Consider the following 27,528-nt stretch of genomic DNA (forward strand, 5'->3'; position numbering starts at 1 on the left):
TGTATCGTAGGTGCAACATATTTAGACATAGCCATGGCATAAAATGTATTGCAGGATTTACAAAGCCTCGCAAAGCCCGATTTGGGTTGCTTTGTGTGACTTTGTAAAAAGCCACACATTACTTTGTGTAGGGGAGGCGTTACATGGGTGGAGCATGGATGTTACTGTGCATCCAACCACGTATTTTGGCGCAGACCTAGATGTACTAAAGTCTGTAAGCATGGATTTGCACCAAAATTTCACGAACAGGGCTTTGAGGTTCCTTTCCTGAGTTTGTTTCGGATTATGTGGGAGGCTTTGAAAGATTCACCGCAGGCGGTGGCCCCTGACACGGCCATCCATGAAAACAGTATAATGAAAGCAGTTCATAACTTCCAGCCAAGTTCATGCATTCAAAAAATGTGTCACCACACATTAATTTCCCAAAAATAATCAAGTACGTGCAGGCTTTACAGATGTTATTAGGAAACTAGGGACCACGAGCATGAAACAATCTTGCGGCAAACCTTAAGATTCGGAAATTCATGAGGTTTGAAACCTCAAAACGGTATTTTCTAGCGTCCTGAATCCATTTTACGATTTGTAAAAGCCTTTTTTCACGGTAGGGCTTTTGTGAGTCATTCCGAATCACACTTAGGAAGGGCGTGAAAGGGCAACCCCTCCTAATGGCGATTTGAAATCAGATTCATCAATGATTTGTGTCCACAATTGCAGTCGCAAACCATTCTAAAGTTATCGACATCTCAAAGGAAGTGGTAACGTTCCAAATGGGTATACTGCCATGTTGGACAGCTTCTTTAAGATTTGCATCTTTCGGCCTTAGGGGGAGCAGGCAGTGATCCTTTAGGCCGCTGCCCGCTCCACGTAATATCTTCCAAAATGGGAAATACTTGTATTTTTAATGGAGCACCAGTTCCTTTAAGGAACTCATGCCCATATTTATACTTTTTGACGCAAAACTGCGCCGGCGCAGTTTTGCGTCAAAAATATTACCGCCGGCTAACGCCATTTTGGTGCGCCGTGCGGGTGTCATATTTATACTTTGACGCACGGCGGCGCAAACAACAGGTGGGAGTCATTATTTTTGACGCACACCGCAGCGTCAAGTCGTTAAGGAAAACAATGTTAACGTGGCGGAAATGACTGTGGGTCGATTTACGACACCGCAAACCGGATATGCGCCTTTTTTTGGATGCAATAGCGTCAAAAAACACAGCGAATACAGCCATTTCACCAGAGGAGAGCCAAAATGGATCCCAGATGCCACTACAGACCCCAGGAAGATGACAGCAGACCAGGAACCAGCCAGGAGGACCCACACAAGAACAAGGACACTTTTAAGAAGAAAAGAAAGTGTCGCTTCAGTGCAGAGGTGCAGGAAATCCTGGTTAAAGAGGTGACGGAACACCAGCACCAACTGTTTGTCACATCAAAGTTGCCAATCAGTAGGAGAGAGGCTATATGGCAACAAATTGTCGACAAGATTAACAGTGTGGCTGAAGTACGCAGAACAGTCATCGAGTGCAAGAAACGCTGGCATGACTGCAAACGCAGGACCAAGGAAAAGATGGTCAGGAACAGGAAGGCAGAACTGCAGACTGGAGGGGGGAGTCCAGCACACCAGGAGGCCCTGGACCACATGGAGGAGATGGTCGCAGCCGTCATCCCTGAGGAGATCGTCACAGGGATTCAAGGACAGGACAGCGCAGACTACCAGGACACAATGCACATGCAAGGTAAGTCGCATGGGGAATTGAAATGCACTAATGTCAACTGCAACCGGGGTGGGGGAAATACCTACTACACATTGCATGTAAGTCATCATATACATGGAGTGGCATGGGTAAAGGGGCACAGCGGGGGGCATGGCCCGTTCTGAGAAGACCTGGGGCACACCATTACACAACACCAACAACAGTCCCATGGGGGCATGCTGTCATGCCAACGATGGAGCAAAGGGAAAGCCACGACAGGAGGGAAGCCCACTACGTCAAACTTACATCCTGGCACTCGTCAGCCAACATACCTCCTACTTTAACTAGGGCCCTATTAGCAATCCTCTAGCCAAACCGACAACTGCAATGTAACTGCGACAACAGTTGCCACTACCACCTCTGATCTGTGTGCAGCTCAAGTAGCCAATGGCAGTAACCTCCCCATGGATCATACACACCTAAAATAGGGCGTGAGGATGACATCTGCAACAATCTCCTGAAACAAGACAAAGGCCCCAGTACACTCAAATGTCAATGCCCATAGTTGTCACAAACATCAGCCAAAGTAAACAACAATAGGAGCGACACAGCACTAAGGACACACCCATGCTGCATATGTCAGGGTCCATCCTGTGCCTGGGTAACAAGGCAACATCACAAATGTCATACTGCTCAGACAACAGCATTGAGGAGGGGACACATGTAACTGGTCACTGAAATACACCTGCACAGTCAGAGGACGAAATAGGACACTGATACGACTATCAGGGCAATCCAATGTAACACACATTACCCAACATCAGCAGGACCCATTAACAATGTCAACATCCATATCAGATCATAACATTGCCATGCATAGGATATGCAACATGTCAATTACATTTAAGTCGATGTGAACGATCAGGGATTGTGGCAGGTCCTGATAGTTAAGTGTGCTGCCAGGGCCATCAGAACACCCACAGCCAGTGAAAGGTCTCACCATGAGAATGGATATACACGGAAGGTCGAGTAGGAAAAGAAGGTGGCAATTGTCTATTTGGCATAAAGCAACACCTAGAGGCGATGAGGCTGACAAGTCTGATAACTCAATAACATACAGGTGACACACAGGTGGGCCATAGGCCTGAAGCAATGCCCATCTGAAGGACTGCAGATATTAATACAAATCAAGATTACAAAGTGAATTCATCAAAAGGCAGGCACGTCACGTCAAAATTGTCACAACACAGACACACTAATTGTACCCTGTTTCATTGCAGAGGAAGATGGATCTCCTGCCAATATTCCTGTCCCAGATTTCCCTGATGACATGGATGACAAAGCCGATAAACATTCCCCAGGAGACTATCCAAAAGGTCCTTGAAACCCTCCAGACCCCACCTTCAGTCACAAGGAGGAGCACAGAACAAGCAGCCATCGCAGACGATCCACCCACCACCCCAATTGTAAGACCTGCCAGCTCCAATACAGCTGAGGACTCAGACGACACTGGCACCAGCTTTGAGAAAACTGTAGTTGGAGTACAGCGGGAGCTGGTCAAGGAGGTGCGGGTGGGGATGCAAAATATGGCAGCCATCCTTGAGGGGGTGCGTTCGTGCATGATGTCATCTGCAGATCAGGCAGCAGCTATGCAAGCCCTAACATCTATCTTGCAGGAACTGCAGAAAACCAAGAAGGAAATCAGCACAGCTGTAATACAGTTGACCCAATACCTACAACAGCAATCCTGTCAACGCGTGCACAAATGCAACATTGAACCCCTCAGGGCCGACCTGGCTGCCTACCATCGTGATGTGGCTGCTATTCTCAAGAACCAGCAGGCCCTCCTTGCAGCAGTACTGCCCTTAAGACCTTCACAGGGAGCAGCGACCGGGATGTTTGACTCCACGTCTTCCAACACTGAGGTGTGTGTTGCCCCTTCACAACCAACAACAAGGACAAAGCAGGCAACACACACATCAGAAGAAGAAGACATGGAACAGATCACATTCACAAGGAAAATGACCCGGAAGCACTAGTCCCTGCCACATGGCCAACTATTACCAAAGTCCTGCGTTTTGAAACATGACAGTCTTACAACTGTACTCAAGCACTGTTCTGCTAACCATTGTATAACTTGTCACCCAGCCCAGTGATTGTCTCTCTCCTACTCATTGGCTAAGTCTGTCCCTCTGCACTGTCTGAAACAGTAACCCCAGCATGACAAAAGCATTTTGGTAAACCCTTGTGTTGGATCACAATGGAAGATATCACTAAAATGGACTCACAATCATGGACAATGTACATATAGCACTACAGCACTTTTCAATAAATAGCACTTACACAACAAATCTGTCTCTGGGTAATGTGACATATCAACTGCGCAGTAGATAATTGAAATGTCCCTACTGTCAAATAACGTAGCTTGTCAATACAACTGTCCAGATATTATGTAGTTAGAGAAATCTGCACAGTGACCATGATTGCATCATACTCTGCCCATCCTGAGGGAATAATCTGATGAAGTGAGAAACCATACACCACCATGCTGTGTTGGACAGAAGAATGCTTCCTCTGGGGATAACTAAGTCATCAAATAGTGCCCACTAAATGTTGTCAACGTGCAAAAATAACACAATAAACATGCCACACTAATCTAAGTAAACACTAAAAAAACTGCACAAATGAAGGTGTCTGAGTTAACATACAAATAGGTAATCATGCCGAACTGTGTCACAAATGATGTATGAGGGTCATGAAGACAAGAATACAAGATTGCCAATGAGAACTCATCATATAAGGGTGTGCATGATCATCACACTGCAGTCAGACCTAAAACTGTTTCCCAAATATCAAGTCTGGAAGCACTGTTAGTGACTTTGAAAACACACTTATCAACAGAAACACATTGTCATCCATATTAACTGTGATTGGTGGTTGCAACAAAGGGTAGACACTTTGCAAGGTAGCTCTGGGTTAGCTGCCAATCGTACAGCTCAGTTGGGATTGTTTGTAGCATTGGACACAGATGTTATAGTACAAAAGATATGTACACGGAATCCAAACCCACGATCAAGCACCATTCAACACATACTATTAAGGGGTAACCAAATATTTATTAAAAGCTAACCATAGATGAGGAAAATGAGGGAAAAATCTTACCTACCCTAATCTACCCTGACTACTCATTACCCACAACTGTCCCTAACTAACCTAAGCTACACTTACTTATCACATGTAACGAAACGTTCTAAACATCTACCCCCCTCCCCCCTTATGAGACGGGACACATTGAGGACAACACATACTAACCTAAACACATACTATACTATCCTAAACAAATCTATATTTTTTTGGTAAATGTAATTTTTTTTTTTTTGCTTTTTTTTTTTTTTTTTTTTTTTTACACACAAGAACCCCAACATAGCCCCCCACCCACCCACCCACACATGTAATAAGTCAAAAAAGAAACAAGCAGGACCCCCTACCCCCCACCCACTAACACTGACTAAACTAACAGCCTATACTAACCTAACACTAAGCCCCCTAAGCCCACTAAGTATAAGAACAAGGAAAGAGGAGGGAGGGGAGGGTATCATGTCCATCTATTCAACTGTCTAGAGGTTGGCCCTCCAGAGGGTCCTCATTTAATGTGCTGCACGTCCCGGCTCAGGTGGCTCACCTTGCGCAGCACTTTGTCCATCTTGTTTTCAAGTCTATTGAAGGCTGCAGGGTCAACAGCTGGAGCAGTGGCAGTCTGCGTACCGGTGGAGGAGGTCTGTGTGGGCTGTCCTGCACCGGTGGCAATGCTGGGGCCAGGAAGTCCAGCAGATGTAGATTCAACAGAGGAAGCTGTGGGTGGGGCCACCTGGCTCAGATTGGTGGTTGTTTCTGTGGTGGCTGTGGTGGGCACAGTAGGCCCACCCTGTGGGAAGGCTCGCCATGCCCCGGAGGCACGTTCATGGCGATATCGCCGGGCCATCCTCCGGAACCCCGACTCCACCAGCAGGATGTGCTGGTATCGCATGGCCCGATGCTGAAATTCACGGACCTGGTCTGGAGTCATGTTAGCTGCTGTGAAGACAAATGCAGATATGCCACATTAGTAACTGCATTGTGTGAAACAGCACAGCAAGTTAATCAGACATTACATCAACTGTACTTCTAACAGCTCATATCACGATACAGAGCATTGAATGTCCCTGAGGAAGTACATGGCAGGCCAGACAACAAAGGTCACATCACACAAAGCACATTCATAACCCACAAGATGGGTAACAACTGGCCTTGACTTGCAATCTGAGTTCTGACAGTTACATCTAAGAATCATGCTGCATATCCTCCACCAAGAGCTGGGCTACAAATGTCAGTGTACGGAAAGCAAAACTAAAGCCACATGGTCTGCAAGTTGTAACTGGACTTTCCAGTATGGTACCAAGTGCCAAACCTGAGTGTGTATACTAGTGTGCAACCAAACCGTCACTTCTTCATAGGTATGTGTAACATACTGGTAGCATCAATTCTAGGTACCCCATTCACAAACCCATGGCCATGTTTGAGGGGGGGGGCGGTGGATACACAACTATAATTTGCCAACAACAGGTACACCGAGGAGTGTATAGGCTAATCCACACATGTTTGTCTCTACAGACACACCACAGGTAAGGTCTATCTACATTTTGGAGTCAGCAAACCCTAGAGCACTCATAGGGTCAGACATGTCAGGAAAATCAGAACTTAGTACACAACATATACTTCCAGTGAGGCCTGACTTACATCAGACACAGAGTTGCTAGAACACCCATGATCATGAATTGCATGCACACCTAGGCCATTACACTCAGGTTCCACAGACTTGGTGCACTACATGTGGAAGTACATGATGCTAGGAGGTTCTACCTACTGTTTCAAAATTACGTAAGTAAATAGTGAAGCAGATGTCTATTGGGAAGCTATTAGCTCCACCAATCTTAGAGAATGTGGGTCTGACAGGCTGACTAAATAGGGGCTGACTTCCATTGCGACTCTTGGTGATACAAGTGTCAGAGACATGACTATCCCCTGTACTCACAGTGGGGCCTACAGGAATGTCCTACAATCCCTACATGATACCATTGGATACACATTGGCTAACTCAAAACATGTGAAAACTGCATTCCCACTCATGGAACAAGTGAAAAACTTGCCCACAGCATCACACCTTGCTATGCGTCCAACTCACACGAGTCCATAACCAGCAAACACAACACATAACAGACATATCAACACTTACTGCAGTGGTCGGGGTCATCAAATGTCGCCACCTCTCCCACAGTGTAGGGCGCCGGTCCACCTGTAATGTATGGAAGGAAGAAATGAGCTCAAAATCTCTGCACAGTGCAACATTTTCAGTATAATTTACAATGTGTAGGCTGAATAAGTAAATGGCAGCCATTCAGACATGATGGTACTGCATCTGATATTTCACCGCCAACTTGTACATAGCATGGGTCTCCTGTGACAGTTACACACATATCTGCACACATACATTGGCCCTAACTATCATGTGGTTGCAAACTTGCCCCATAATTGGTGAGCACTAAAAAATATGGAGTGTAATCGTCTCATCATGTGCATCCAGGAGAAACATCCAACGCCTGGTTACCACTCAAACATGCCTTGTGGCCATGACACATTTAGTACACATAGGCCCAATGTACAGAGGGAGGGGCAGGGACTCCTGTAAGCCATCCTGTTGTTACAGTATAGTCAATTGATGTGGCCCAGCTATGGTGATTTGCACCAACCATGGAGATGTAAAGCCACGTGCATACACTTGGACTGCCATCCATATTTGGACTGTGGCTCAACCGATTCCAACAAACATCTTACGATGTTAGCTGAGGGCACCTTACACCTTTACACGATGTATTCAAATCATGAACTGACATTTATCCAAAAAGATTAAGAAACACAATAATCCCACACATTCATAGTACTTCTGTGAACGCTTTCCTTCCACACTCACCAGACTCACATGAGACCAATGTTTGAGCCACTTTGCTATTATGAATTGTCGTGAAGGCAGCACTCATTTTCAGCATCATGTAGTGATTCTAAAGTCAGCCTAGCAATTGCGTCAACATAGTTGGCCTAAATGCTGGTACATCTGTACTTCTCTGTCAATAATACCCTATATAGACATGATTGGCTCCTATTTTGTTAGCTGTGCTGACAGAAAGGCCGCCCCAATTTCCCTCATGGTAAAGTTACCTGTAAGTTTGCTGAGCACGTGCTACCTGACAGCTAGCAATTGTGATCCTTGCCATAGTGCATCAATGATCCCCTTATATGTCCCCAAAATTACACACAGTCATCAAGTTAGCTGGAAGACATTGCACTAATCCACTGATGTCACTACAGAGCATTTATTTGTGCACAATAACAATAGTCATACTCACCAACAGTGCCACCAATCATGATTCCCAGGTGGTCCAAGAGATCCTGCTCCCTGGTGATGAGGTCAGCCCACCGGTGCTTCAGCTGGTGGTCACTCCTCTGGCTGGCATACACATGCTGCAGGTGATGCAGCACCTTTCCCCACCGGATTTTGCGCGCCTCTGTCGGGTACCCCAGTATGACCCTGCCCCCTGCCTGGATCATGAGCGGCAAGAAATGTGTCACCAGCCAGATGAAGCCCCCCAACTCCTCTTCCCCCATCCTGCCAAGACGTGGCCCACCAGACATACTTATAATTGAAGAGAAGGAATAGGGGTAAAATAAATAGTAAGGGGAAATGGGTGAAAGTAGGGGTAAAAAGACAGAAAAAAAGTAAACCTAAACACTAAAAGAGCCCAACTATCCCCAAATTAACACTACCCACAACAGACGCCCACAAACAAGAAATACTCAAGATAAATGGACAAATGTAGACAAAACACAGTACTACAGTATACACAAACAAAATTTATTTCACAAAACGACTTTACAGATAGCACACAGGACAAATACAGCACAAAATCTCTGGACAACACTCTCTACACAGCCACACAGTCTAGAAGGATCATAGACTGCAAAGTGAAAGTGAAAGCACACCCACTGTACATGATCTGTAAACAGGATATCCTATTACATCACTTCCTGAATAAAAAGTCCCGCCTTTTTCGCGTGATGCGTCATTTTTTGTTGCACAAAACTGCATTTGCGTCATTTTTTTTGACGCACAGACGTGAATATTAACCCGCATCCACATAATGATACATGGACTGTACAAATATCTGGATGCGGGCTATATTTCACTCCTGTGCGCCAAAACAAATGACGCAAATACAGTTTTGGTAAACAAAAAATGATGCACACCGCTAGGGACGTTAAAATTACAGTGCATTAACTGGTTTGGGGCATTTTTACTTGTTTTTTGGTTATTTTACATTTGGAACACATCAGAGATTGGCTAATTGAAGACAGTATGGTGTTGATGGTGTATGTTCACATGTGTGACATCATACTGCAGCGGAACATCATCCACTTCACCCTTCACAGTATGTTTACAGTTGGCTGACGTCATAGATGGTCATAAGTGTGGCCTACATATATGTGTGGCACAAATTGTGCATGTTTGCCATAAGGAGAGGATAGCAATGTGACGCACATATGTACAATACCTAATTGCCTTTGGCTCAAAGTGTGTGCTTTGACAACTAATTTGTTGGTTGACCAGGTGTGTGTGTACATCACATGAAGCATTATTGTACATTTGGTTGTATGAATGTGACTTCCATGTGTCCAACCCTAAGATGCAAGTAAAAATTGGAATGAGCAAGGGCATGTGTTAGTCATACATGTAACAACACCCGCAAAGTATACTTCCAAGTGTTAGGGTCACGTAGACACCACATGTGACATAGCATGCACCAGATGGATGGCAGACACATGTTCATGTCAAAGGTCCACAATTTCTACATCCTATGTCCTAGAGTATTGGTAAGAGCTTCCTAGGCACTAGTTGATGAATCCCACAGTGAGTCATACACATGCATTGAGGAAGTGGGTACCATGACAGACAAGGGTCAATCTCATATGTATGATGCCACCACAGTTGAGGCCATAGAAGTAAGCCCCAACTATCAAGTGGCTGTGGTGGACCAGCATACAAGACAGCACATGTCCACATATTTCCAGTGATCAATTGCACTAAGGTGTCTTGTTCATGTGTGTGGTCCAATGATGATCCTGTAGATTTTTTGGGATGTAATTTGTCACAGTTCGGACCAGGACTCATCATGAGTCAGTGGCAGCTATTCCTGTAACTACTGAGTATCCTTTGTTGATCAATGTGAGTAAAGTAGATGTGGACATGTGAACCGACATGTGGATGGTCCCACCCTGTCACTAAAGACGTGTAATGAGACAGTCAACAGGGCAACCTTGGTGTGCTGAGTGAGATAATGTCTCAATTGTCATGTTCCGGCAGGTGTCATTACAACATTTGTACACAGGTTGGCCTCTGCACTTCCCACTGCATCTGGGAACATCATAGCCTCTGTGCTGTTTATTCTCGCAGCTATTCACCACAAACGGCCCATCACTATGTTGTGCGCACTGTGATGCTGTGTGTGAACTGTCATGGTTCTGACATTTGTGTATTAGTCATGTACATTATCAGAGGTTGCTGGTTGTGCTGAAAGCCCTGTACCCAATCCCTGCCTATGACCCCGGGACACTGTCACACTTTGTCATTCATGCATAAATGCAACCCAGAAAAGGGATGGGCCATGAATTTTGCATTTCCAAGAGGATTTAACTCAAATGGTACAGTTAAAAGGCAGATGATGCTATACAATGTATTTGTGTATGCATGGTAGAAGCCCATGCCCAATGCCCCCTGATGAATGGCAGGTTTGCTAACGCAAGTGTGGTACATATGTAGACACAGGGATACTTTAGTGTGACGCACAGACAGTTGCCAGTCAGGCTGACAGAATGCAAGATGATTCAGGAGCCAGCTACTGGACAAGTTACATAATCAGTGGTCTGACTGAGACTGTTTGGAGGACAAACTAGACAATTGACAATCTGTGTATGTCCTGTGTTTTTGAAGGTGACAAATGGACCCAAGGGCTGTGTTACACGGCTTAATTACTATCAATGGTTGACGATGTATTTGACATAATGGCAACTCCTATGCTGTTCCAGGCATCATCAGTGGCAGTGCTTTTTGTAATGGGTGGTGTGCATGGAGGTGATCACAGGTGTGGGCTGCATCTGTTTCTCACCAGTCCCGTAGGTGAGACTTGCATTCTAAGGGCCAACAGACATTTTCACAAGGGGAAGCAATCTACATGTGCTAACAGGGCTTTGAAACTGGAAGACAGTGTATAAATTGAGCTGACGTCCATGCAGTCACATGTTCTTTGACAATGGCATACCTTAGGAAAGAGTGTACCACACTGGTTTGCTAATGTTGGTCTGTGTTTGTAGAGGAGGTATTATCAGGGTACACATCTTAGTATTCTTCCGACAGGTGGGTTGTGACCAGGTGCATGGGTGTGTCAGGAGTTAGGAAATGGGCTGACATGTACATGGAATGTCATGTGCGCAATGCATGTCATATGTGTGGCACTTGTGCTGTCTATTTTCTGCTTCTAGGGAACTCTAGTCACAGATATTCCTTGCAAATATTGAATGCAGTTGGACTAACTGCTGTCAAGGGTCTTGTCAGACATTCCTGTTAGTGATGCCAAAGCACATCGACTGCCTCATGTATGAGGCTTGTTTTCCCCTTATTGAGTGATGGTGTCATAGTTGTGTGCCATATGCCGCGTTGAACCTTGCTTTCAACATGTATGTGTGAAATAGTTGTGGTCCTCTGCTATAGGCCTTCAAAGGAGATATGTACATGATACATGTCATTAAGAGTGTGTGTGTATGTGACCATTGTATGTTAGGCATCACATAAGCTTTGGGATGTTCCGTGTCCTTCTCAGTATCTCAGCAATGCACCATGAGGCAACACTCTTATTCTGATAAGTAGAGATGAAGGTGTGTAAAAAGGAATAGCCAGACCATGATATGATGATAATAATAGGTGTTTATTTACATTAGTTAACTAAAGTGGTGAAGATGATCATATTCAGAAGAAATCATTTACAATCTGTTGCCGCCTGCGTATACCAGCAGCTGTGTTCTGTAGTTCCCCCTCCTGTTGCAGGCCAGCATCCTCCTCTTCCTCCTCTTCAGGCATGTGTGGCTCTGGTTCAAGGAGGTGAATATTTCTTCTGATACAATTGTTGTGCAATATTGCACATGTGAGGATGATCCTAGAGACCATCTCGGGGTAATATAGGAGGCTACCACCAGTGATGTTGAGGCAGCGGAACCTTGACTTGAGGATGCCAAAGGTCCGCTCGACAATGCTGCGTGTCCTCCCATGGGCCTCGTTGTATGCACGCTCTGCAGCTGTACTCGGGTTGCCAAATGGTGTCATAATCCATGGCTGGATGCCATACCCCTGATCAGCTGCAAGAGAAAATGAATGGGATCATGTTGATGTAGATGTCACTATTGAAAAGACCTTTAATGGCAGTAGTTGTCTTGTGTTGTCTGTGACTCTTTTGTGTACTAATGTGACATCCCATGCTTGTAGGCTATACCATCTGCATTGTGTTGTTTCCTTGGCTGAACAAGTGTTTGTCTGCTAACCGTTTGTCAGCAGTATGTTTTGGGATTTTCAGTACAGTGTGCCCTCCCTAGCATTGTGACTTGTGATACAGGTGTCCATGTGTCTTCACTGGGGGTGAGATGATAGTTCCATGCACAGTTAAAATTTAAAGTGTTGTTAACACGTTCATATCAAAGTACCCTGGAAATCCCATACCTTTAGACTTATGCAATGTATTAATGTAAAGGTCATTGGAACACTTACAATTTGCAAGGTGACATTTAGGCAACCACACTCATTGACGTCTTCACATTAGGCTGTACAGTAAATTTCGATGTGTGACAGGTTCAATGGTGACTTAAGAAACATGGCTAGCGATGTCACGACCTCAGTGTGTTCCTGTTGACATGTTGTTGTTGTGGTGTATGTGTTGTGTGTCCTAGAGGGTTGCTGTGCAGTGTGTAAATAAGTAGGTTTTTGTACTTACCAACAAGTAGTCCATTGCCATACGGTCCATCCTGGAAGTGTTCATTGATGGTGCAGTTACGGAAGATGTATGAGTCATGTACACTCCCAGGATATTTAGCCAAGATGTTGGTGATCAATCCTTGGTGATCGACTATGGCCTGCACTTTGATGGAATGTGTGTGCTTCCTGTTGCGGTAGAGGTGTTCAGTTGCAGCAGGTGGCACAAGGCGTACATGTGTGCAGTCGATTGCACCAAGGACGTGTGGGAAGCCACTGATTGTGTAGAACCCCTGTTTAGTTTCCTGCTGCTTCTGCAGTGTGTTAGGGAAGCAGATGTGGCGGGGTGTCAGTCGAATGATGGCGTCCAGTACTTTGGGCAAAAAGGCGGAGAATGATGGTTGTGATATTCCGCCAACCAGGGCACCAGTTGTTTGAAAAGAGCCACTTGCCAGCATGTGAAGTACGGCAAGCAGCTTTGTTTCTGTTGGGATGGTGCAGGGTGTCACCAAAGTGGGGGCCAACTGCTGTTCAATGTTTTGCAGCAGCTGCTGAATGGCCTGCCAGTTCAACCGGTACCTCTGTATGATGTCATGTTCCCTGAGGCCCTGAAGGGTTGTTCTTGGGCGGAATATCCTCTCCTGCCTTCTGCGCTGCCTTTGGGGTCCCTGCTGGTGTTGTTGTAGCTGCTGTTGTTGCTGCTGGGCTCTGCGTCTGCGTGCATGCTGGATTAGAATCACCTCCATGGCTCCCTGTTGCTGCTCTGCTGTTTGTTCTGTGTGTTCTGATTAAATACAGGTGTGTTTGCCCCATTTTAACACCTGCCCTGACCCAGGCATGAATTTTTGACGCAAATTGGGTTGTGCGTCATTTTCTGGCTCCGCCTCCAGGCCGTGTGTCATTTTTGCCCGAAAGCATAAATACGACGCACGGCCCTTTAAGCCATTTTTTGGGCGGGAACGCCTACCTTGCATATAATTAACGCAAGGTGGGTTGCCGCATCCAAAAAATGACGCACATGGCGGAATTTTGTCGTCCGCGGGCTCGGGCGTCAAAGTTTAAATACGGGGCAACGTTTGCGCTGATTGTGCGTCAAACATTTTGATGCACAATCGGCGCAGACGGAGTATAAATATGCCCCTCAGTTTGCTTTAAAGAAAAAGTTCCATTTGGTACTGCTAGGCAGTGATGGTGGTCTGCTGTTACTTGCAGGCCACGAACCCGGTGTTTACAGGCAATAAAAAGGGAGCTGAAACAGTGGAATGCCTAATTAATGTTGTTCTACAACTGGACATTTTGCAATACCACTTATTCTGTACATATGCTACATTGCAAAGTTGCAAACAGTTCGCTAACATCCTTTTGAAGCGAGCACCCACTACTTGTCACCTGTGTCTTGGTGGGTTGGGCACTGAAAGCATTAACTCCAGGGGATTCTAAAATCCTTGCCAGAACCTGCTGAACGAATTAATGAATCTGTTTTTCTCCTCTAGAGGTTATTGAAGCAGACTGAAAATCCGTTTAACATGTAGTGGATTGTTGGTTGTTCGATGCTTTGACCCTGTGCCGCCACGGTGGATTGGTGACATTCAAAAGCGATGATAATGCAGCCACTTGTGTAACTTGAGGAGCATGCTGATCTTCAGGTCTTGTTGTGCCAACACGCTATCATGGTCCGAAGCCCATGCCTAGGGCATCCAGATGGTGCTGATCAAGGCCACAAATTCCAAAGAGCTCACTTCGTGAAGGATTGTTCATATTTTCAAAAACAGTGCATTTGGAGCAGGATCACTGAAAACAGTTTTTCACTGTAGTGCCATGAATTATTATAGTAACTACCACCAGGTTTAAGGCATTGAGGCCCATATTTATGGCCAAGTGGCACAGCGAAGCAAGTCACCTTACTGCCCTGCATTACAGGGAAAGGGCAGGAATGTGCGTACTTATTCAATACGATGCATTCCTTTCCTTTCCCCCTGCGTTGGCACCATTTTGGCAGCCTAGCGCAGGGAAGAGACACCTTCCTGCACAAGAACAGTCCTGTGAGGCTTTTTCTTCTTTCTATGTGTGCTGCAAAATGCAGCACACATAGAAAGCGGAAAAAACGAGGCAAAATAAAGATACTTCTCCTTATTATATCTTTTTGGCGCATTCCCAGGTTTACAAGTTCCTCTAAATCTGGGAATGTGTCAAAGTTCACGGATGATGCATGGGAATACCCATGCAGCACCCATGGAAACACCTCCCTGATGCAGATTAATGTAATGTAGCGATTTGTGCTGCATTACATTACTCAAGATTTATGAAGCCATGCATGGCCACGCAAGGTGGCCTTGCGCTGCTTCATAAATCTCATTTAAGGTTTACATCGATCTTGCATCACATTGCGTGGTGCAAGAGCGACGCAAACCAGGCCATAAATATGGCCCTTTTATTTTTGGAATTGCTGTCTGCGTTTATTGATATTTTGGGGCATATTTTCAATCTTTTGATGCAGACAGCGCTGGACGTCTTCTTGCTGTGCTGCTCTGCACCAAAGGAAAAGGGCAGGAATGCGCAGTATCTACAAGATACGGTGTATTCCTGTCCTTTTCCCCTGCGCTAGGGCACAGTGGGCTGCCATGCACCAACGCAGGCATTGCTGCACCATGGTGCAAGGGTGTCTGCATTGTGGGGGTGATTGTTTTTGTGCAGGAAGGGACAGCTTCTGCATAAAAACAATCACGAGAGGAGTTGTCCTCTTTCTATGTGTCCTGCAGAATGCAGCACACATAGAAAAAGGAAAAAAACAAAAAAAAATATAGGTATTTCTCCACGTTGCACCTCCCTTATGCCTCGCCTGAGGAGCATAGGCTTTTGGTGAAATCTGGGGTTTACAAAGCCTTGAAAACCTGGGAATGCGTCAAAATCCATGGGTGTTGCGAGGGAACACCCACTGCAACAGCCCTGGAATGCCTCTTTAACGCACAGTAAGGCAATGCAGCAACTTGCGCTGCGTTGCCTTACTCCATATCACAAGGCCATGCAAAGCCACTCAAAGTGGCTTTGCGTGGCCTTGTAGATATGGGCCTGCAGCCATGTGCCGGCAGTGCATCAAAAAAAGTGAGGCACTAGCGGCGCAAGTCGCTTGTAAATATGGCCGTTTGTTTTTTCTCATTGTATTTATCTATATTTATTTTTTGGTTTGTAATAAAAGTGAAGTTGCAACTAGTATATTTTCCACATGTATTTTATTAATAGATGGTTACTCACACTTCAATGCCTGAGGGACTCTGGAGTTAGAATTACAAATCTGTTTTACAGTTGTAAACACTCCAATTCAGAATTTGCAGGTGAAAAAATATTTTTTCTAATGTATCAATCTCATTTTAGAGGTAGATCAACTTTTACTAACTCCTAAAATGAAATTGCGACTGCAATCTTACCAATGAAAACATAATTAAAGAAACCTCAACTGCCGTATGGAGGGAGGAAATAAAGGGACTGAGGCGCCCACGGATAGCCACCATGTGGGAGGAAGTGGTAGACAACTGGGAGACACAGAATGCCTCCACAGATGATGACTCTGAAGGGACATCAGTCTAATGTGAGTCAGTGGTAGATGAGCACTGACCAGTGACTGGCCCACAAAGGACTTCCCCCTCCCTTCCTGATGGCTCCTCCCTGCCCCCCACCTGCTGGGAACATGGCATGCCTGGTGGGCCCTCGCACCCTGGCCCCACCCCCCCTGCTTATGAAGAGGCTCCCACTGAATGGGGATCGGTGGAGAAGCATGCAGAGATGTGCAGGAGGACACGATCTGACAGCCGCAACCCCACACAACATGGATATACTACAGATGTGTGGACAAGTTAATAAGTTTCATGGTTATTCAGTTATGCTTGTTTATATTTCTTTGTTGGTATACGATATGGGGGACGATAAATATGCAGGCCTCAAAAAAACAAAAAAAACACCAGCAGCGGACAATGACTCCCTGTCTCGCAAACATGCCCCTGAGAAAATGTGACAACTAAGTCACCACCAATGCAATTCTATGTGCTAGGGTCCGAATGGAATAAAACGTACTTTGTCTTAATGGTTTGAAAACCGTATACCACTGTAATTGAGAAGAAACCTGAGTATTGTAATATGGCCTTGGGTACAACAAAAACAAGAAACAAACTTGAAATGCCAAAAAACAAATTTGTTAAAAAAACAAAACCTCAACTGCCTTTTCTGAGTAAGGTCCAAACTCTAAATTGTGCTCTCTTCCCCAGGGCTCAATTTTATCCCAACTGCTTTTAAACCTCTGTATTCATTTTTTGACCCACTTAATGAAGTAGTTTGACTTCAATTTTTATAGAGGATACACAGATCGTAGTTAAACTTCAAATCAAGCCTTTTACTGCTGTGTCTAAATTTACGTTTTTAGTACTGATTGAGCAGAAAGTTTTTTAAACGTAATAGGACCAAGAGAGATATTGAATGCAGTCCTAAACCCACAGGTGTTCTTGAACTTTCCCTCCTGGCCCTCTTCATTATGCCTCAGCTGAAAGTTGGGAAGAATTTAGGAGTGAAAACGTATTCATCACTAACTCCATTAAATCAGGTCTCAGTAGTGGTTAAATCGTGTCTTCTCCACCTACATATTTTGAGGTGTGTGCTTAACCTTCTCAATATCGTTCAAAAGATTCAAATCATAATGTGAAACCATCTATCTGATCTTGCCTTCCTCTTTGATTTATTAATTATAGTTTATAAAGAATTATGCAGCCAGCCTAGCATGCAGTGTGAATTGTAGGAGTCTCATATTTCCTGTTTCAGCCTCTTTATACTGGCTTCGGTGAAGGAGCACATCCTTTTTAAAATCACTCTGTCTGGTTCATAAACCGTTTTATTCTCTTGAAAAATCACACCTTCATCACCAGTTTAAATGGTATCTTCCATCTTGTGTGCTGAGATCCGTAAACCTATGTCTCCTTATGATACCAGCAGAGTAAATTTGCAACCAAGCTTCCTTTTCAAAATCCTGCTAGGATTATAGAGATGGTGGAAGGGCCTTCTCTAGCATGGAAAGGGGCTTTGCATGTCCTTGCAGTTTTGGGCCTGCAGCCTGCACTGTCAGTGCATCACAAGTGACACACTGGTGGTGCAAGCCGCTTGTAAATATGGCCTTAGATGAATACCCCTTCCATTGAATTAAGACTTGAATTCTCTTCCTAAAAAAATAGTACCACAGATCTCCTGAACTTTAAATTCAGGCATATTATTAACCTAAATATGTGGAAGTCTAAAAAAGAGCTAGTAGTAGTAGCAAGTTAGTAGTAACTAAATCCTGAAGGCAGCTGGATTAATGATTTGAAAAATCTTAAAAGGTCCTAAAAATCGAGGCTTGAATTAATCCAAAGAAAGATGAGCAGGGAAAAATGTATAAGATAGACAAACTTTGTCACTAACCATACAAAACCGAAGAATTTTGATAAACATCAACAGAACATTTAGGGGGTCATTACGACCTCGGCGGTCTTTTTGCAAGACCGCTGAGGGACCGCCGTGCGGAAGACCGCCTGTGCAGGCGGTTTGCCGCTTGGCGTATTATGACTGTTGGCTGCTCTCCATCGTTATTCCGAGGGAGAGCCGGCAACAGCCATACTTGCGGGCGGCGGGGAAGTGGAGGTTGCTCCACCGCCACGCCAACAGAACACCGCCCAGCGAATCACATCCTGTGATTCGCCGTGGCGGTGTTCTGTTGGCGGTGTGGTGTCGGCGGAGCTGCCCCCATGGCTCCCGTCCCCTCCCGGAGGATTGACGGACCAGGTAAGTCGATCGTCCGTTAGGGGAGGGGGGTGGGGGGGTGTTGTGTGTTGTGTGCGTGCATGGGGGTGTGCGTGTGTGTATGTAGAGGGGGTGTGTGAGTGCGTGTATGCTTGCAGGATTGTTGTGTGTATGGGAATGAGTGCGTGTATGGCTGTGGGTATGTCTGTATGGATGTGTGCGTGTATGTTTGAATGTGGGTGTGCGTGTCTGACTGTGTGTGTGGATGTAGGCATGTATGTTGGGGTGTGTGCGTGTGTGTGTTGCTGGTGCCTGCATGCATGTCGGGTGTGTGTGAGTAATGTTATGCTGGGGGTAGGGGTGGGGAGGGGGGCCCTGCCACCTTTGGGGGGTGGCAGGGGTGGTGGGGGGTGTAGGGGAGAGAGTCGGGGTGGTGGTGGCGGGTGGGGGAGACCCCTATCAGTGCCAGGGAAGGAATTCCCTGGCACTGATAGTGCTTACCGCCATGGATTTCATGGCGGTTGAAACCGTTGGAAATCCACGGCGGTAAGCCGGGTCCAAATACCGCCAGCGGTATACTGACGGCTGCCGGGCTGGAGACCCAGGTCTCCAACCCGGCGGTCGTCTCTGCCCTGGCGGGCAGGACGGAGAACCGGCGGTTGACCATGGCGGTAACCGCCATGGTCATAATACACCAAGGTAAGACCGCCAGCCTGTTGCCGGTAATACCGCCGGTTCTCCGCCATCCGCCAGGGTTGTAATGACCCCCTTAATCTTCTTTGTATTGTAAATTAAGAATAATCTTCAATCTGACAGCTCGTAACTGATGAAGAAAGCTAGCAGCTGCATGACCCAAGACAGAACACTGAGTACCTGAAAAAAGGCTTGAGGATGAAGATCATAAAGACAAATAGGGCAAAGATTTGGTGGCACTATGGACAAAATTATTGTAAGAGAACTCAGCCAAAGATAGAAAAGTAGACCAATCACTTTGCGTGGAATTAGAAAAACACTGGAGATACTGTTTGTGACTCTTATTAAGGCATTTCGTCTAGTGGCTAGTCTAAGGATGGAAACCAGAGAACAAGTCAACATCAATCTGAAGGGATTTCCAAAAGATTTCCAAAAATGTGAGTCATACTGAGGACCATGGTCAGAAAAAATAACTTGAGGTATCCAATGTGACAGACCACTTCTTGCAAAAAATTGTCCCAAGACCCTAGAAGAGGGCAACTTTTTCAAAGCAGTAAAGAAAAAGAATCAACAGTAACCCCAATAACTTGGCTCCCAGCAGATGGAGGTAATGCTGTAATGAAAGCATCCGAGACAGTGTGCCAAGACTCAGTTAGTACTGACAAAGAATGAAGCAACCCAGAAGGTCAGGTGTGAGAAGCCTTATGTCGGGCACAAACAGAACAAGAACTTACACAAAGTTCAGTGTCTTCTTGAACCGAAGGCTACCAAAATGATCACAGTTTAAGTTCAAGGGTAGGCTTTTTGCTTTTATGTCTAGCATTTGCAGAGTCATGACACATCTTACACACTTCAAATATCAGCTGCTTAAAGGGGAAGAATAAAGACTTTCCTTTAAATAAAAAATTGTCTTGCTTCTGAATTAGTTCTTGTAAGGATTCCCATTTTTCTGAGAGACTTTGGAATAGCTAGTTTGTACACTGTCAAGGGCATATTGTGCCACTCCAATAACTTGTCAAGGCGAAAAATATTCTGACAAAAAATTGAAGGAGATTCAGGATATCTGTGAGAAAGGGCATCCACTAAGATATTCTTAGTACCAGGAATATAAGTAATGAAAAAAATAAAATTGATTGGAAAATTAGGCACAATGGGGTGAACGGCTACTCTTTGTTAAGGACAAAATGAAATATGAAGAAATTTCTCTACCTTAGACATTAATAGAGAGCAATGTAGAACAATACATGGTTAAAGAGCAATATATGCCTTGGTTTCATAAATATGCAATGTAGGTTAACGTTCAAGAGAACACAGAAACACAATTTAACAGATTTTAAGTTAAATAGAATAACGTGTCTACAAGCCTTGAAGTTTATGATCACAGCACAGAGGTGCGTATCTCATTCTCCTAGTTAATGGAAATGTGGACTGTAGAATATGGATGACTCCACGATGACACCTGCAACCTCAGACCACAGGACACCCCGACCACGAGTGCCCCAGGACAAGGAACCCAGACGCCAAAGGACACCCCTGCATCCATCTACCCTGAGCCCTGGTGAAGAGGACCAAAGGTGGACCTACGTCCCCGAGCACCCCACATTTGACTTCAGTCAAGAGTACACAGATCCAGATAAGGAGACTTGGGAGCAGAGCAATAAACACCCACACATGCTCGAGAGGAAGTTAAAGTTTCATCAAAGCTTTGTAAGACTTACAATAAGAGAATGTAGAGGAAAGGTTATGAGATTAAAGGGCACACATGATGTGATGCTTATGTAAAAGAATCTTATCAACTTTTTAACCTGTCTTGACTTGTTATTGACTTTTGAGATAATTGTAATTTCAGCAGTTTTTAGCCATATAAACAGCTGCCTGCAAGCTGCAAATTGAGATCAGTTGCTTACCTCTGTGGAGGTAACCGGTCTCCTGGCCGTGACAAGTAAACCTGCTTTTGCCTTGCCAAGAGAAGTCTTGTTTTTTAAAATTTCAGTTTCCTCTCCGCAGATGGTGAGCCGAGCCAGGAGTCCCATTTGTCCTCAATCAACTGCTGCCAACCGAACACCACCAACCCCAGCTGCATAGACCATTGCTCATTTTTGACAAGGTAAGCAGACAGCGTGTTACCTTAAATTCTGTCTATACACAGGGGCGAGTAGGATCGGGAGCTGCCGTCTTTAAGGTGAGGATAATGCGGACTCCATTCCATGGTTGTATAATATATGACTTGTTTCTTTGGCAATGGTAAACGTGGATGATATGTAAATAGGATTATTGCATGCAAGATTGTGTATGAACATTGCACAGTATTAGGTTAAGACGCTACATTGTCGGTAGAGAGTTTTTCCCAGTATAAAGTTGGAAGTGGTCAAGTGTGGGTTATTCGAAGTTGGGAGTCCAATATGCGTTTCAATATTTTAGCATAGAGGGACATCTGAAAGGCTGATGCCAATAAGAACTGAACACTTGAGTCACTATCCCAGACCTAATGTCTAGATGTCGTTATCCTCTCTGAAGGACAGAGAGAAGTGACCAATGCTACCGACCTAGTATATAGTTCAGAGTAAAAAACTGTGATTGATTTTTAGAAATGGCTAAAGTGTTTATATTTTAAATATATTGGTGATGAATGTGTGTCTCTACATGTAAAAAGAAAGGTGGCCACAGAGTAATGTTGTTTTATAATGTTGTGATGTATAATGTATCACTAAGAAATACATTGATGGATTCTCTATCTTGTGAAGGATAATGTAAAACTTCGAAGTTGTAAATAGGTAAAACATCAAGTGAATTCATAAAAAAGCTAAACAAATATTATAAAAAAGTTTCTAGAAACATGGGGACTATGGAGACTTCACTAGAACATATGGAGAAACAAATATTTCATGTAGATCGGAAAAGGTTACAGAAATATTGTAAAGAGTGGTTTAAGGCTACTCAGAAACGCACTTACTCCTGGGCAAAGGCAAGGATGTTTGATGATAACTTATTAGAACATACTACCACATACCTTAAAAGTAAATATACAGGAGTTAATTTACAGAACTAAGAAGATACCTTAGCTTTGTGGCGAGTCTTTTGTGAGAAGCCTAGAAATTCTTTAAATGCTGACACATCTTGTACCTTCTCTGCTCCCCCATATGACCCTACAAATAACGCTCTAAAGGTACCCGGTATTTATCCATTAGTGCAGTTATAGGACGCTGCAGTAGGATTTGCGAATTCAAAGGTTGTGACTCCTTCACTATCTCCGAAGGTACCCCTTAGTGTTACCCTACAGACATCAAGGCCAAAAAACACACAGGTACTCCCAAACAACAAACAAGTGCTGGTGATTTTCAGTCCTCAGGATAATTGGAAGCACAGTTCACGTTACATTTAGATCGGATGTCTCTCCAAAAGGGCAGAGTCTGGCAAATGATGACGATCAGTCACATATCTCATCAGTAAGGTCACATTTGTTACAAAAAAAGAGATATAATAGAAAGGGTAGTCAAAGAGTGGGTATCTATCCCACAAAGGAGGGTTGCAGATGATGCAAGGTGGAATACTTTTGTAGATAGGGCTCTTGGTATAGCCCTATGGCCAATACCTTGAGAAAAGGATAAGGACTTTAAAAAGACTGAGTATGATTTACCAACTTGATAAAAGTAGAAAGGAAGTGTTGTAATTACACCAGAGAACATTCAGAAATGGTTGTCAGGAAGTGAACATAGGAAAAATGAAAGAGGCCCACAGAGAGAAGGACATTGCAATAATATATCAGGACAAATTCAAGGAAATTTTGGGAGGATGACAGACAGAATAGAATCAGTACATAGGTATGCAGATGGCATGGGTGAAATACTTAAATCTCAGGAGGCTAGACACCCCAACCAAAACATTAGCACCCAAGAAAGGATTCTCATCGATCTCTACCATAGGGAGAGGTCAATGGAATCGCCCAGTTATACTAATATGTTTATAAAAGCAACTAGAGAAGGAGAACAGGCCGCTTTCTGTAATATTAGGAAACACCAAGTGACTGAGGTCGAGCAGTTATGGTTTCAGGGAACACATGGTCAGCCATATCCCAGAAAAGGATCGTCAGGTACAGGGGGATTGATGCTATGTGACAAACCAATACCACAGCTGAGTTTTCAATCGGCTTCACACGGCAATGATCTCACCCCCATTAAAATAGTTGACCAAGGCAAAAACAGTAGGTATAATGTCCCACCCTATACAGAAATTTAGCAAGGTGGACTAAAGGCCCGTGGCCAAGAGAAGGGTCCTCTGATCCACATGACATGGCAAATGCTGAGGATTGTATCCTCTAAAGTGAGGGAGATCCAGACTGACATTATCCTTATTTGTAACACAGTCTGCATAGGTGGCAAAAGTATGCCAGGCAGTATAATCCCCAACATTTCTTTACCCCCGTACACCAGATGCCCCTTATACATGAGGGACCTGGAGCACCTCATTATGTTCCATGGCCACAACATGATAAGAAAAGGAGAAATGGATTAGGACCTTTGAAAAGCAAACTGCAGGCATTACCCTGGCAGTAGGGGACATAAAGAGTCTACTTAGTTCCCATACAGAAGATGAGACAGACACTGTTGTCCATAACACTGTAGTGAGAAATGCCTTACTGAAACCAGATCTGATGGGTTCCCATTCAGCTTGTTTCAGACAGTAGCCTAGGATCAGCCGAGGAAAATGTATCCTGATGGGCCAATATTGGGTCTCTCATGGCTCAGTAAATGTAGTAAAATAAAGACCATGCTCAATTCCTTTGCAGGATGAAAGAGAACTGGATTCAAGAAGTAGGCCAAGGTTGGGAAGTTACAGGAGAAAATGCTGTGTTGTTTTATAATGTTGTAAAGAAGGGTTTACACTCTTATGTTCATGATAATTATTATTAAATTAGGGTGTATATATGACACTTTAAGACATCTGTGACATGTAGAAAATTGGAATGTTACATCTGACCAAGATGTAAATAGAAAACAATGTGTAACTTTAGAACGGTTTCTGTCAGTCTCCATTCTGTGTATTATAACAATGTACTTCATAGTCACTATGGTTTGCTATACATTACTGCTGAGTATGTGTATTGTGCCTATATATTGACTGCCATGGGTACTCTTATACCCACACTAATGCATTTTCAATTACTTTACTGTTCCAATATTGTATTATGAAATTTAAATTGTTCTTTTTTGTTAACAGCATCAAGTACAACAGTGCTCTTGACGCATCTACAAATACTCCAATGGCAAAACACCAACAATGGTAACCCTCGTATGAGAGTTTTACTAACATGGACAGCAAATAATAATTACAATCACTCAGGTTTCTTGGTAAGTAGTACTAGTTATATCAAATATTAACAAGCCAAATGAATTGTGTTTTAGGGTCAGGCAACATGTAGCTCCCATTTAACATATGTGAAGAAAATGATTAGATTGATAAAATATAATATGTTTAATAAATAGATGCAACAAAAATGCAGAAAATAAACTAAGAGTTAATCTATAAACTAACACATTATCAAACATGAATGAGGGCCCGTATGTGGACAACATACTTCAATAAAAAATCATGGACATTTATTCATCTGTATTACAGTTGTTAGTGCATATCAATCACTTCTATTAAACTGAAGGTATCAATGTAATGTTTGTGAAGCAGGGCTTCTTCTGAATAACTCACAATATGTGTTTGTTAGACACACATACTGGAACATGTTCATATCTACCTGAATTGCAAGAGCACCTTTGTAGACATCAATCTACCCAAAAGTCAATACATCAAATTTGTCTGGTCAGGCTGCAAGAGTGAGCCTCACTCAGCCTTGCACTACATCCACTTACTCCAGTGTAGTGCAGTTCTCTCCCCTCAACAGTCTATGGTAACATGTGCTCCCTACGTCCTAATACCTACCATCAGCTCAGCAAAGTGCAACCAACTCCTGGCTTCTGTATGTCCTACAGCAACATCTGCAATTGAGCAAAGGCCCACTGTTACTGTACACACTATTTTATTTTAAATTCCCAGGATGCTGAGGGTTGGGGCAGGTCTGCATTGGCATGTCTCATTTAGACCACAGATGCCCACAGTTTTCATACAGCTATGGGCCAGAACATTATTTGTGCAGTCTCCCGACATGAAGATCAGACTTGCCAAGTCATGGTTATCATAAAAACAATTACCTCCTAGGGGAGGGAGCAAAATCAGTTGCAGAGGGAGCACAATGACCTCTTGGAAGATTAGATTTCTATATTGTGCTCCTTTTCTGGGATGGTGCAGGATGGATTGTAGAAAATGTATAGGGCGATTAAGGACTCATGTACCCGTTTCTGTGGACCAGCTTCAACAGTCAAAGACCAACCAGGCTCCTCAACAGAAAGGAGAGCCTGCAAACCTTGGAGACATATGTGTTCACCTCTGAGTCTGTAAATGTGGATACACCAATTCCCATCAGGAGGGGTTGTTCTTCTGGGCAAGTGGGAGAGGATTCCAGCATAACCACCACCAAGATGCGAAGCACTAATTTCCTTCTGTGAGGAACCAACATTCACTTTTGGAACTACTTAATGAATACGTTTGCCTTTTGAGAAATATCTGATTTCTGCAGATGGAGTCTAAATGAAAATAGCTTTGCTATAACAATCTCATTCAAACAAACAGCCTAATTATGGCCCTCATTACAACATTGGCGGTAAATCCCGCTTACCGCCGTGCTGAAGACCGCCAACACACCGATGCGGCGGCGGAAATCCGCTACAGCTATTACAACGAAAAGGCCGGAATCTGCCAAAATCCAGACACCCACACAGGTCCGCACACTAAAGGTCAATGATAAACTGGCGATAACAAAACCGACACCGTCACGCCAACAGGAATACGCCCACAGTATCACGACCCACGAATCCACTCGGCGGTCCTTCAACCGCGGTATTCCATTGGTGGTACACACCGTCGCGCTCAAAATACTCACACATTTACAAAACACAACCACATTGGACAATTCGAAACACACACACCTGATACACATACACACACCACTCCCACACACCCAATACAATATAAAACACACACCCACATCACCCACAAACCCCTATGACAAAAATTGAGAATGAAGCACAGAGAGAGACACCACCATCAACAAACTAGCATCCACAGACACAACACCATCACTCACACAACATCCACGCACCTCACACAACACACACAAACACATCCCCTCACACATCACAACACACTTCACCTCACACATCACCCACACCATGGCACTGCAAAGACACCCCAGGTTCTCTGAGGAGGAGCTCAGGGTCATGGTGGAAGAAATCGACTGGGTAGAGCCACAGCTTTTCGGATCACAGGTGCAGCACACCTCCATAGCTAGGAAGATGGAGCTATGGCGCAGAATCGTAGACAGAGTCAACGCAGTGGAACAGCATCCAAGAACTAGGGATGACATCAGGAAGAGGTGGAACGACCTACGGGGGAAGGAGCGTTCCGTGATCTCAAGACACCAGATTGCAGTTCAGAGGACTGGCGGCGGACCACCACCTCCTCCCCCACAACTAACAACATGGGAGGAGCAGGTCTTGGCTATTCTGCATCCTGAGGGCCTCGCAGGAGTAGCAGGAGGAATGGACTCTGGTAAGTCAAATCTTAACTATTACATCCCCCACCCTACCTGCATGCTATCACATACCCCACCCTCACCCTCACCCCCATCACGCCAACACCTCACATATATTCCACTATCACAACCCACACATCCCAATACCAAGCCCTGCATGCAACACCAAAGCATGGCCCCCCATCACCAAAGCATGTCCACTACAGATAGCCACACAGATCCCCAAACCAAATATCACACACGGTCCTAGACAAGAAGGGAAGAACTGGGGTACAGGGTCACCCACCCATTGCACACGATGGCACACACAGATGCAATAATCATGCCTTTACACCCCTGCAGGACCCCTACCCAACGTCACCGGACAGGAGGTTCCAGACATGTCCACACCCCCCACAGAAGAGGCCCACAGTGATGACAGCAGCTCTGTCCAACTGGATCAAGATGACCAGCCCGGCCCATCTGGGACCTCAGGACAGTGGGTTCCCCACACACTGGCACATGCCACCACAGAGCCTCCCCCCTCAGGAAACACCAGCACAGCACCCACCCAGCGGGCCCATCCGTCTGTCCCCAGGGCACGTCAAGCAGCAGTGTGTCCACCACTACAGGGAACCCAGGCAAACCCACCAACCCAAGAA

This window comes from Pleurodeles waltl, chromosome 4_2 (assembly GCF_031143425.1).
Source record: "Pleurodeles waltl isolate 20211129_DDA chromosome 4_2, aPleWal1.hap1.20221129, whole genome shotgun sequence".
NCBI classification, from domain to species: domain Eukaryota; kingdom Metazoa; phylum Chordata; class Amphibia; order Caudata; family Salamandridae; genus Pleurodeles; species Pleurodeles waltl.